The sequence below is a fragment of the Ascaphus truei genome, unplaced genomic scaffold, assembly GCF_040206685.1.
Source record: "Ascaphus truei isolate aAscTru1 unplaced genomic scaffold, aAscTru1.hap1 HAP1_SCAFFOLD_903, whole genome shotgun sequence".
Taxonomy (NCBI): domain Eukaryota; kingdom Metazoa; phylum Chordata; class Amphibia; order Anura; family Ascaphidae; genus Ascaphus; species Ascaphus truei.
Window position 1 is genome coordinate 50,792 of NW_027457242.1, and position 9,312 is coordinate 60,103.

Here is a 9,312-nt window from a genome sequence, read left to right on the forward strand (position 1 = left end):
ATCAGAGGTATCTATGTGCTTTTGTGCCTGTTTTAAGTCCTCCAGCTTAACGCCCCTACACCTCCCACTACACAGGCATACTTACTTATGCATACACTGACATCTGGCATACCTACACACACCCCAGGGCCACTTCCTTCCCCTGATGTCAGGGAGAGGATGGGCATGCAGAGTGCAGTAAGTCTCCACGTTACTCTGGCCAACAGTCTTGGCCTACCTCCAGCATCTGTCACCCACAACATCTGTTCCCTCCTTGTAAAGTGCTGAACTATCTCACCTGGGTCAGTGCTATAGCTGATCACAGTGCCCGATCAGGATGTCACTGTGACAGGCAGCAGTGCAGATTGACCGGTCAATCAATGCAGTGCCGCAACATATGCACTAAATGAGATTTCCGTGCCCCCAGTCAGGTTACTCCCTGGGCAGTGACCCTGCTCACACCCTCCCCTAGTTCCACCTCTGATCACAATTATCTCTCTTGGAGAGTGTAGCAAATTGGAGTTGGGGGAATCTCACCTCTGCCATGCATGGTCACAATCTGGGCACAGGACCCAAATAGTGGGCAATGTGGCACTTCTTACAGTAGAGAATAAGTAACTTTATTCTTTACTTGTGTATTAAGGACCTTATTTGCATTAAATTCAGTCCACATGGGACCAAGACTTTCTGGCTTACTGAACAAAGTGGAATTGTTTCGTAGAGGGTGGAGAATTGTATTTTATCTGAAATTACCCCCTCTGCACAAAATACAAACAATTATACCCATACAAGTACCTTGTGGAAGTTGTTGCCCTCTATCTTCCTGTGGTCTCTCCCTGTTTCTCACCGTGCCTCCTCCCATTTCCTTGCACCTCTGCGTCTCCGCATATATCCCTATACTCAGAGCCGGCTCCGGTCAGTGACATGGGATGCCCAAATATGAGCATACCCATATATGGGCATCCATGCCACTGACCGGAGCCCGCTCTGTTGCGGATATGGAGAGAGACTGGGAGATTTACATCCCCTTATAATTCATATGGTGCATAGTACCGGCACGTATTGTTTTACCGGTACTGTGTACCTTCCTACTTTCACACTGGTACAGTATATGCTGCAGTGGGACTGAGAGGGATATATTGGTAACACATAGTCATTGTTGGGGGAATTCAATCCATTTTGAAAATAGTAATGAAATGTTTTTTACTTTTCTTTTTTTTCAGTAATGAAGAATGAAACATTTCTGTTAAAATTGAATTGGAGGTGAACTGGATTCATCATCAACTCTGCACCAGTGTGAATTGATGTTCTTTAATGTTCTGATAAGGTACATGCAACATCTCTTCCTCAACCCCTGCACCACTCTCTGCCTCTTGCCTCTCTCTCTCCACCTCCCTGCTAAGCGTATTAACCCATCTAATGTAATCCACATTCCATGTCTCACTTTACTCTTCACTTCTCACGTGCCCTCTGGAATGACTGCTCTCTGACTAACAAGGTCTATTTGTACATGACCTCTTCTGCTCTCATCCACCACCTCTCATTCCCCTCACCCCTGTCCTACTCGATACCTCAGCTTAATTGAACTCTCTCCTCTGACATCTACCCTTATCTCTAACCTCTCCTCACTTTCTGCTTAAACTAACTATCTTGTTAACTTTTACAATGCTATCATCTCCTCCTCCCTCCTCCTCCTTCCTCCTCCCTCCTCCATTATATATATACCCCTTCTAGGCTCTGACACACTCATCCCTCTAAGGCCATGATTATCATGGGCACATGCTTGGTCGTCCACAGTGCGTGCGAGCGATGCAGAGCCGCCTCGGACCTCAGTGCAGGGATTGCTGCATACCCCCAGCATCTGTCACCCACAAACAATACACACACTAATACTCCCCACAATACACACTATAATACCTCCTCAATACTAATCTCCCCAATAATATTATAGCTCCAAACACAATATACACAACACCCTTACACAAGATACACAATCTAGTACTCTCCTCTGCACCTCTACACACAATATAATACTCCCACACACACAATATACACACTACCCTCCTACCCCCATAAAATACAACCAATAATACACACACACTTTGTGGATGTTGGGACCAGCTCCCGGCATGCACCAGTGAAAGAGAGAGGCCCGCAGAAGCTCGGAAGAACTCCCTCCATCCGTGCCTTCCTCCGTTTCACATCTTCTCCCTGTCTCTCTCCCTCCCTTTCCTTGCATCTCCCTGCGTCTTTACGTATACCCAGTCAGTGACGGCTCTGGTCACGTGATGCCTTAATATGGGCTTATCCATATATGTTCATCCACGTCACTAATGTGATGCCCGCACTGTTGCGGAGCTGGTACTTACGACGGGCACTTATTGTTTTATCAGTACTGCGTACCTGACTCTACCGGCCTACTTTCAACACTAGTACAATATGTGCTTCACTACGAGTGAGTGGGGAATATTGGCATCACACAGTCACTGTTGAATATGCCATTCAATCCATTTTGAAAATAGTAATGCAATGTGGTTTTGTTTTGTTTGCTTTTTGCAGTAATGAAGAATGGAAAAGTTATATTAAAATTAAATTGGAGGGGGACTAGATTCAGCATTTCATCATGAACTCTGCACTTGTGAGAATTTAACTTCTTGAATACCCTGACAGGTACACGCAACATTAAGACTATAATCTGCTGTGCAAGCTTTCGTGCTATACCTCCCCCTCAGGTTTTGATTTATACATTTGCTCCCTCAATTCATGTCCTCTAATATTTGAAAGCTCTCTCCTAGCATTTTCTCTTTACCACAGAACGTCATCCCAATGTAACCTCTCTCTTGTTCTTTCTGCTTGCTGTTTCCTCACTCCTCTGTTAAACTTTTCTAATTTCTCTAACTTCCACACTCCTGCTTTTATCCACATGTTCTCCTCTTTCCTTCCCCTACCTTTGCATGTGTCTACACACTGCACCATTTGTACAGACCTCTATTGCAGCTATTTCTGCACTGCTCAATGAAAAGCACTCTTTAATATCCTATTCTCTGTGCCCCCTCTCTCTGCGCCCCCTCTTTTGGCGCCTCCTCTCTCTGCGCCCCCTCTCTCTGCGCCTATCTGTCTCATTCTCTCTACGTCCCTCTCTCTCTACATAGAGCTATCTCTGTCTCTCTCTACACCTATCTCTGTGTCTCCTTCTATGTTTGCTGATGTGTGGGATATCTCTTATAATCTTGAACCTGCTCATATACACATCGGGCCTCCCTGCCTCTGCCTCCCTGCTAAGAGTGTTAACCTATCTAATGTAATCCACATTCCTTTCCTTACTTTTCTCTTCCCTTCTCCTATGCCATCTGGAATGTCCGTTCTCTGACTAACAAGGCTCTAGTTGTACATGACCTCTTCTGCTCTCATCATTCACAATCAGTCATTCCCCTCACCCCATCTTACCTGTCCCACTGATTTGCCTCTGCTTAATTAAACTCTCCTCTGACATCTACTCTAACCTCTCTGCTCTCTCTCTCTTTCCGCTTAAACTAACAATCTTATTAACTCTTACAATGCTATCCTCCTATCTATATGCCCCCTCTAGGCTCTGACACACTTGTCCCTCTAGCCCACACCCTTGGCTAAATTCCCAAACATGTTCATCACACTTCCACTCGCTGTTCTTAATGCCTATGAAGGAAATCACACAATTGATATTTGATTTTTCTACAGTAAAAATGTCTCCAGTCCTGTATAAAGCTGCTCTCTGGGGCCAAACCACACTACTTTTTTTTCACATTCATCAACACTCAAATTTAATTTACGCTGTCTTTTTTTCCCTGTATTTGACTCCCTCCACTAACCTTCTCCTCACACTTGCCATCCTTCCTTCACTTCTCCTCAAGCATTTGACTACTTCAGAGGCAAGGTGGATGCCACCCACAAGGAGATTCCTTCTGTCCCTTCCCCCTTCTCTCCTTCTACCTAATTCTCCTTCTGCATTTGACTCCTTTTCTTCTCTTACAGAGCTGGAAGCTAATCATCTTCTCTTCTCCCTCTACCACATGCCCTCTAGATCGTATCCCCTCACACCTTACTGCATCTCTTAGTCCCCACTCTCACCCACATCTTCAATTCCTCCCTATTCTCTGGCTCTTTACCCTCTTACTTTAAGCCTGTAGTGGTCACCCTTTTCTCAGAAACAACCTACACCCTATGTGCCTTACTAACTACCGCCCTGTATCCCTCCTGCTGTTTGTCTCCTAATTGCTAGAATGTCAACATTCTTAAATCACATTCCCTCCTGGATCCTTTACAACCTGCCTTTCGTACAGCTCGTTCTACAGACTGTGCTTAAAGCAAATTCCCAAGGTCACTTTTCCCTACTAATCCTACTTGATCTATCTGCTGCGTTTGATGCTCTCAATCACTCTCCTCCTTCATATTCTAAACTCTCTCTTGGTATCCGTAACACAGTTCTATCCTGGTTTTCATCATAACTTTCCTGTCACACATTCTCCATCTCTGTTGCTAACATGTCTTCGTCTTCTATTGATCTGTCTGTGGGTATACATCAGGGCTCTGTTCTGAGATCTCTCTTTCTCTCTACATACTATCATTTGGTGACCTCATCAACTCTTTGTGACAATCCTATAAATAACAAATACAAATATCAGGTCATGGGAATAAGTGATTTGGACATAAAAGTAACATTTCGGAAGTGTGGACAACTAATACATCTTGTAGATTGCCTTTACAGTGTGATGTCATTGATTCAGTAGATTGTGTGCAGACCAGGACTGCAGTACAGTGTCACTCACATGGATGACTTGCGTGGTAGAAGCTCAAGAACAAGGATGTCAAACTCCAGTCCTTGAGGGCAGCAAACAGGCCAGGTTTTCAGGATATCCCTACTGAAAACCTGGCCTGTTTGGGACCCTCGAGGACTGGAGTTTGACATGCATGCTCTAGAAGGAGCACAGCTGTGGGTGGGAGGTGGATTTGCTTTGCATCAAATGGTTTGGAGCAAGGTTTATTGTATGTATTATCATAATAACAATGCAATGCTTAACTTTTATTTCAGGAGGGATGACTGCAGAACAGAAGTGAATATTGAAGCCATGTGTTCCTTTTCTTGCAAAAGAGAAAATTTGAAGGACAGTTGAAGAGAAGGAAAATTACTACACAGAGACAGATAAGCAATGTGTATATTTCTCATTTACCATTTAGTATTTGTCGTTTTATTGACTCCACACAATCCGGCTGCTACGGGTTTCACATTGAATATTTTCATCTCTACTCTACCCCTTCCTGTGATCTGAACCATGCAAGTTTTCGTTGATTCAATACATCATGAGTAGAGGGTGGCTACAGTATGAAGTAAAGACCCAAGGACCACATCTACTACCATTCATAACAAGAACATGTGCAGTAGCGCACAGCTGCAGTTCTATGTGATTGTTATGAAAGGTTGAGGTGGTTCAATTCTATGAATCTGGAGTGGGATGGATCCTGTTTGCATCATATGGTTTCATCTAGGCCAGTAGATTATATAACTCTCAGTACAGGTTACACATGGCATCAGTATTAGTGATTTAAAGAGGAGGAAAGCTTCAATGTGGAGAACAAAGCCAAGTAATGTTGAAGTTACTCCTTTTACCATTTACTTGGTCAGTCTGTACTGTCTACTCTCCACACAGCTGCTAAGGATCTTCCATTTTAAATACTTTCACCTCCTATTCTGCACTGCTTTGCTGCCCATTATTCAGAGATGCGTTCCAGTCATGTTTAGCACTCTGAATCTCTCTGCAGTCATTGGTTCAGCACATCATGGGTAGAGCATGGCTACAGATGCAGCAAGCTATTATTATTTTACCGGCTGATCATCCATAATATTGCATTAAAACATAGAATATCACTTAATTTCCAAAAGATTCAGTGATGCTGATAATGCAGAATCTCACAACATTTCCCATCATAATGCCATAATGCACAAGTGGGAGAAATAATCCTTGCTATATCTGTACATTGTGTGACGTATTACCTCCATGACCAATGAGAGCAAGTACATCTTCTGTATAGAGCGGCTGTGTTATGATGCAGTTATTGATCATCATTGACATAATCACAAGAATCTTATGCAAAGGGAAATTGTCCGCAGCGAAGTGAGATTTCAGCCCCCAAACGTCTGTAATATTAATGCAATGTCTTACTTTTGTTGCAGTGAACACTGAAGAGACGGATCTACTACAACACTGTACAGGATGAGCATACGCTACAAGCAGCAAAATGATCTTGCAGTTGACAGTATGTTGTTCTGGTAATGTGCACAATTATTATTTATGGGCTACACACCACAGTGCTGGACATATTCTGTTAACTTCAACTCTACTCCTAACATGGAGATGTCTTCCTGGTGTTACTGATTCAGTACATCATATGCACAGTGTGGTTATGATATGATGGATTGATTTAATGAACCCACCAACCAATGATGACATCTGCATCATCTTCTGTAAAGTGCAGCTACAGCATGATATTATCAGCATTTGGTGCGGTATAATCAGAGGTATCTATGTGCTTTTGTGCCTGTTTTAAGTCCTCCAGCTTAACGCCCCTACACCTCCCACTACACAGGCATACTTACTTATGCATACACTGACATCTGGCATACCTACACACACCCCAGGGCCACTTCCTTCCCCTGATGTCAGGGAGAGGATGGGCATGCAGAGTGCAGTAAGTCTCCACGTTACTCTGGCCAACAGTCTTGGCCTACCTCCAGCATCTGTCACCCACAACATCTGTTCCCTCCTTGTAAAGTGCTGAACTATCTCACCTGGGTCAGTGCTATAGCTGATCACAGTGCCCGATCAGGATGTCACTGTGACAGGCAGCAGTGCAGATTGACCGGTCAATCAATGCAGTGCCGCAACATATGCACTAAATGAGATTTCCGTGCCCCCAGTCAGGTTACTCCCTGGGCAGTGACCCTGCTCACACCCTCCCCTAGTTCCACCTCTGATCACAATTATCTCTCTTGGAGAGTGTAGCAAATTGGAGTTGGGGGAATCTCACCTCTGCCATGCATGGTCACAATCTGGGCACAGGACCCAAATAGTGGGCAATGTGGCACTTCTTACAGTAGAGAATAAGTAACTTTATTCTTTACTTGTGTATTAAGGACCTTATTTGCATTAAATTCAGTCCACATGGGACCAAGACTTTCTGGCTTACTGAACAAAGTGGAATTGTTTCGTAGAGGGTGGAGAATTGTATTTTATCTGAAATTACCCCCTCTGCACAAAATACAAACAATTATACCCATACAAGTACCTTGTGGAAGTTGTTGCCCTCTATCTTCCTGTGGTCTCTCCCTGTTTCTCACCGTGCCTCCTCCCATTTCCTTGCACCTCTGCGTCTCCGCATATATCCCTATACTCAGAGCCGGCTCCGGTCAGTGACATGGGATGCCCAAATATGAGCATACCCATATATGGGCATCCATGCCACTGACCGGAGCCCGCTCTGTTGCGGATATGGAGAGAGACTGGGAGATTTACATCCCCTTATAATTCATATGGTGCATAGTACCGGCACGTATTGTTTTACCGGTACTGTGTACCTTCCTACTTTCACACTGGTACAGTATATGCTGCAGTGGGACTGAGAGGGATATATTGGTAACACATAGTCATTGTTGGGGGAATTCAATCCATTTTGAAAATAGTAATGAAATGTTTTTTACTTTTCTTTTTTTTCAGTAATGAAGAATGAAACATTTCTGTTAAAATTGAATTGGAGGTGAACTGGATTCATCATCAACTCTGCACCAGTGTGAATTGATGTTCTTTAATGTTCTGATAAGGTACATGCAACATCTCTTCCTCAACCCCTGCACCACTCTCTGCCTCTTGCCTCTCTCTCTCCACCTCCCTGCTAAGCGTATTAACCCATCTAATGTAATCCACATTCCATGTCTCACTTTACTCTTCACTTCTCACGTGCCCTCTGGAATGACTGCTCTCTGACTAACAAGGTCTATTTGTACATGACCTCTTCTGCTCTCATCATCCACCACCTCTCATTCCCCTCACCCCTGTCCTACTCGATACCTCAGCTTAATTGAACTCTCTCCTCTGACATCTACCCTTATCTCTAACCTCTCCTCACTTTCTGCTTAAACTAACTATCTTGTTAACTTTTACAATGCTATCATCTCCTCCCTCCTCCTCCCTCCTCCATCATATATATGCCCCTTCTAGGCTCTGACACACTCATCCCTCTAAGGCCATGATTATCATGGGCACATGCTTGGTCGTCCACAGTGTGTGCGAGCGATGCAGAGCCGCCTCGGACCTCAGTGCAGGGATTGCTGCATACCCCCAGCATCTGTCACCCACAAACAATACACACACTAATACTCCCCACAATACACACTATAATACCTCCTCAATACTAATCTCCCCAATAATATTATAGCTCCAAACACAATATACACAACACCCTTACACAAGATACACAATCTAGTACTCTCCTCTGCACCTCTACACACAATATAATACTCCCACACACACAATATACACACTACCCTCCTACCCCCATAAAATACAACCAATAATACACACATACTTTGTGGATGTTGGGACCAGCTCCCAGCATGCACCAGTGAAAGAGAGAGGCCCGCAGAAGCTCGGAAGAACTCCCTCTCTCCATCCGTGCCTTCCTCCGTTTCACATCTTCTCCCTGTCTCTCTCTCTCCCTCCCTTTCCTTGCATCTCCCTGCGTCTTTACGTATACCCAGTCAGTGACGGCTCTGGTCACGTGATGCCTTAATATGGGCTTATCCATATATGTTCATCCACGTCACTAATGTGATGCCCGCACTGTTGCGGAGCTGGTACTTACGACGGGCACTTATTGTTTTATCAGTACTGCGTACCTGACTCTACCGGCCTACTTTCAACACTAGTACAATATGTGCTTCACTACGAGTGAGTGGGGAATATTGGCATCACACAGTCACTGTTGAATATGCCATTCAATCCATTTTGAAAATAGTAATGCAATGTGGTTTTGTTTTGTTTGCTTTTTGCAGTAATGAAGAATGGAAAAGTTATATTAAAATTAAATTGGAGGGGGACTAGATTCAGCATTTCATCATGAACTCTGCACTTGTGAGAATTTAACTTCTTGAATACCCTGACAGGTACACGCAACATTAAGACTATAATCTGCTGTGCAAGCTTTCGTGCTATACCTCCCCCTCAGGTTTTGATTTATACATTTGCTCCCTCAATTCATGTCCTCTAATATTTGAAAGCTCTCTCCTAGCATTTTCTCTTTACC

General features: G+C 44.0%; 1 long non-coding RNA gene across 1 annotated transcript; it reads left to right on the top strand.

Annotated features, from left to right (window-relative positions):
* Positions 1-1,212: 1,212 nt before the first annotated feature.
* On the top strand, positions 1,213-6,283 carry LOC142486490 (uncharacterized). The gene is made up of 4 exons (XR_012798984.1): positions 1,213-1,306; positions 2,539-2,649; positions 5,048-5,167; positions 6,188-6,283. It is a non-coding gene; the product is annotated as an uncharacterized LOC142486490 (long non-coding RNA).
* Positions 6,284-9,312: the final 3,029 nt, after the last annotated feature.